Genomic DNA, 4,480 nt, shown 5'->3' on the forward strand with positions numbered 1-4,480 from the left:
TCGCTGTATGTACATTTTTAAAAATAAAAATCAGAATTAAAAATTAAGCCAACTAAAAATTGAAAAAAATTTGCATGGTGCCTCAAAGATCTCTGGAACAATATCAAAAGGTCTAACATTTATACCATTAAAGTTCCAGAAGGAGCAGAAAAAGAAATTGGTGCAGAAAGTAATTTTTGCATAAATAATTGCAGAAAACATCACAAAGTTTGATCAAAGGTATGAATTTACAGATTCAATAAATCAGTGAACTCCAAACTGCATAAACTTGACGAAAATCATTTCTAGACAGATAATAAAACAATAACAAAGAAAGAAAAACCTTTAAAGTACCTACAGAAAAATGACACTAATATATATGGTTAACTGTAATTTGGAATACTGTGAATTTCTTGTCAGAAACTATGGAGGACAGAAAACAGAAGAATAATGCCTTTAAATTGGAAGAAGATAGCTGCCAAACCAGAATTCTATAACCAATGAAAATATCCTTCAGGAATGCAGGCAAATACGGACATTGTTAGATGATAAAAAACTAAGAGAACTCATCGACAGCTCTAAAAGAAATAACAAAAGAAGTTCTTCAGGCTGAACATAAATGACACCAGAGAGAATCTTGGAATGTCAGGAATGAAGAAAGAGAAACAGAAATAGTAAATAGCTGAGTAAATATTTTTAAAAACTATTTTTCTCCTCTTAAGTTCTTTAAAATATGTACTGCTATTGAAAGCACAAATTATAACATTTCCTGGCGGAGTTTTAAAAATGTATTTAGATATATGTATTTTTATGTGTATTTAGATATAAATATATGTAAACTTTAAAAGATCAGTGAAGGATCGTGAAGTGGTTATAAGGCTTCACTTAAAAAAATTTATTTACAGTACAACTCAGTTGAATTTTGAAAAACACACACAGTTATTTAACCAACACAACAATCAAGATACCAAGTAGTTCCAAGATAGTGAACATAATCATCACCCCCAAAAATTTCCTTGGGCCCCTATGTATTCCTTTCTTCTCTTCCCTTCCCACCTTCCCAGGCAATCAATATGTTTTCTGTCACTATAGAGTACTTTGCATTTTCTAGATTTTATATGAATGAAATCAAGCAGTACGTACCCTTTTTTGTCTGAGTTCTTTCTCCCAGCATAATTATTTTGAGGTTCAATTTTGCTGTGTGTATCAAAGACATGCTCATATATATTAGTGCATTGATTTTTTTTGGCAAGACCAAGTCTACCTACAGATGATATACATACATGAAGTATAAGTTAGAGGTAAAGATTCTGAGAGAAAGCATTTGGTATGTTACCTGCACAGTTCTTGGTACAGTGCTGTGGATACACACTGTACCAAGGTTAGATGTCACTACTTTCTGGAAGACAGCATATTTCTATGGAAAATGCCCAAGTTCCGGAGTTAAATAAAAGCAATCATACCAAAGCCATCTGTTGTTAGTGGATGAACATCCATGAGCAAGTTATTTTGCTTCTCTTTTCCTTAACTTTCTTATCCTTCAAAAACAGGGATAATAACGGCACTCCATTTGGTTGTTATGGGCATTAAAATGAGATCACATATGTAAAGCATTGAATGTGGAGTTTGATACACAGCAGATAATTTAAAATGTTAGTTCCTTTTCTTTTCTACCCTTTTTAAATTTTTTAAAATTTTGTTTTAAGTTCTGGGATACATGTGCAGAACATGCATAGGTATACATGTGCCATGGTGGTTTGCTGCACCTATCAACCCATCATCTAGGTTTTAAGCCCTGCATGCATTAGGTATTTGTCCTAATGCTCTCCCTCCCCTTGATCCCCACTCCTCAACAGGCCCTGATGTGTGATATTCCCCTCCCTTTGTCCATGCATTCTCATTGTTCAACCCCCACTTATAAGTGAGAGCATATGGTGTTTGGTTTTCTGTTCCTATGATAGTTTGCTGAGAATGATGGTTTCCGGCTTCATCCATATCTCTACAAACGATGTGAACATATTCTTTTTTATGGCTGCATAGTATTCTATGGTGTGTATGTGCCACATTTTCTTTATAGAGTCTATCATTGGTGGGCATTTGAGTTTGTTCCACGTCTTTGCTATTGTAAATAGTGCTGCAATAAAGATGCATGTGCATGTGTCTTTATAGTAAAATGATTTATAATCCTTTGGGTATATATCCAGTAACGGAATTGTTGGGTCTAATGGAATTTCTGGTTCCAGATCCTTGAGGAATCACCACACTGTCTTCCACAATGGTTGAACAAATTGACACTCCCACCAACAGTGTAAAAGCATTCCTATTTCTCCACATCCTCACCAGCATCTGTTGTTTCCTGACTTTTTAATGATAGCCATTCTAACTAGTGTGAGATGGTATCTCATTGTGGTTTTGATTTGCATTTCTCTTATGACTAGTGATGATGAGCTTTTTTTCATATGTTTGTTGGCTGCATAAATGTCTTCTTTTGAGAAGTGTCTGTTCATATCCTTCACCTACTTTTTGATACGGTTGTTTTTTATTGTAAATTTGTTTAAGTTCCTTCTAGATTCTGTATATTACACCTTTGTCAGATAGATAGATTGCAAAAAATTTCTCCAATTCTGTAGGTTGCCTGTTCATGCTGATGATAGTTTCTTTTGCTGTGAAGACACTGTTTAGTTTAATTAGATCCCATTTGTCAATTTTGGCTTTTGTTGCCATTGCTTTTGGTGTTTTAGTCATGAAATCTTTGCCCATGCCTATGCCCTGAATGGTATTGCCTAGGTTTTCTTCTAAGGTTTTCATGGTTTTAGGTTTTATATTTAAGTCTTTAATCCATCTTGAGTTAATTTTTGTATGAGGTGTAAGGAAGGGATCCAGTTTCAGCTTTCTGCATATGGTTAGCCAGTTTTCCCAGCACCATTTATTAAATAGGGAACCCATTCCCCATTGCTTCTTTTTGTCAGGTTTGTCAAAGATCAGATGGTTGTAGATGTGTGGTGTTATTTCTGAGGCCTCTGTTCTGTTCCATTTGTCTATATATCTGTTTTGGTACCAGTACCATGATGTTTTTGTTGCTGTAGCATTGTAGTATAGTTTGAAGTCAGGTAGCGTGATGCTTCCAGGTTTGTTCTTTTTGCTTAGGATTGTCTTGGCTATGTGGGCTCTTTTTTGGTTCCATATGAAATTTGAAGTGTTTTTTTTCTAATTATGTGAAGAAAGTTGATGGTAGCTTGATGGGAATAGCATTGAATCTATAAATTACTTCAGGCAGTATGGCCATTTTCACAATATTGATTCTTCCTATCCATGAGCATGGATTTATTTTCCATTTGTTTGTGTCCTCTCTTATTTCCTTGAGCAGTGGTTTGTAGTTCTCCTTAAAGAGATCCTTCATGTCCCTTGTAAGTTATATTCCTGGGTATTTTATTCTCTTTGTAGCAATTGTGAATGGGAGTTCACTTACTATTTGGCTCTTTGCTTGTCTGTTATTGGTGTATAGGAGTGCTTTGTGATTTTTGCACACTGATTTTGTATCCTGAGACTTTGCTGAAGTTGCTTATCAGCTTAAGGAGATTTTAAGCTGAGACTATGGGGTTTTCTAAATATACAATCATGTCATCTGCAAACAGAGACAATTTGACATCCTCTCTTCCTGTTTGAATACCATTTATTTCTTTCTCTTGCCTGATTGCCCTGGCCAGAACTTCCAATACTATGTCGAATATGAGTGGTGAGAGAGGGCATTCTACCCTTTTTTGTCTGGGGAAAAGTTGTCATCCTTGGGGGAAAAAAAGCAGTAGCATCTTTGAGCTTAATTGTAATATCATAGTGCCATCTGGTGACCATATGGAACGACTGCATTATCCACATGGGTTATTTCATGTCTAACAAAAATCTACAACATGTAAATCTCTAGTGTGTTCTGGGTTAGTGTTATAGGGACAGACAGTGAGGGCTATACTTGAGAACTGTTCTCCTGAGCTACTCCTTTGGAGATCCCTCCCCTAGTTAGGCACTTTTTCATGTCAGAAAGAAAAATAAGAATTTTCCCTTTGCCTACCTTAAGATGGTAGATGGCAGGTTGTATAAGCAAATGAGTGAAGTCTTCACACATCCGTTTGGCTCTAAGGAAGATACTGGGAAAGGGGAGTTGGTATTTTGTCTTGTTGAGAGATCTGCCCTTGAAAGATTTGGCTACTGTACCTATGGCCTCGAGTCGAATCCCAAATAGGAGTTTCAAACTCAAGTAACCCCGAATAGCACCTAGCTGTCCCTAAATATGAAATAAAGGCCCCTCTTCATTCTTCCAACTACCCCAGAATGCAAAGAACTGTACCATCAGAGTGTAGCCAGGGCTTTTGAATCCATCACACTTTTACCTGAGCTCAGATTTCATGAAGTACCCCAACCCCCACCTCCAGTGGCTTTGAAACAAGTCTTAACAGATGGTCACTCTTGCCATCCATCCCACGCCATCAATTCAAGTCAAGACTGG

Source organism: Gorilla gorilla, chromosome X, assembly GCF_029281585.2.
Source record: "Gorilla gorilla gorilla isolate KB3781 chromosome X, NHGRI_mGorGor1-v2.1_pri, whole genome shotgun sequence".
NCBI lineage: Eukaryota > Metazoa > Chordata > Mammalia > Primates > Hominidae > Gorilla > Gorilla gorilla.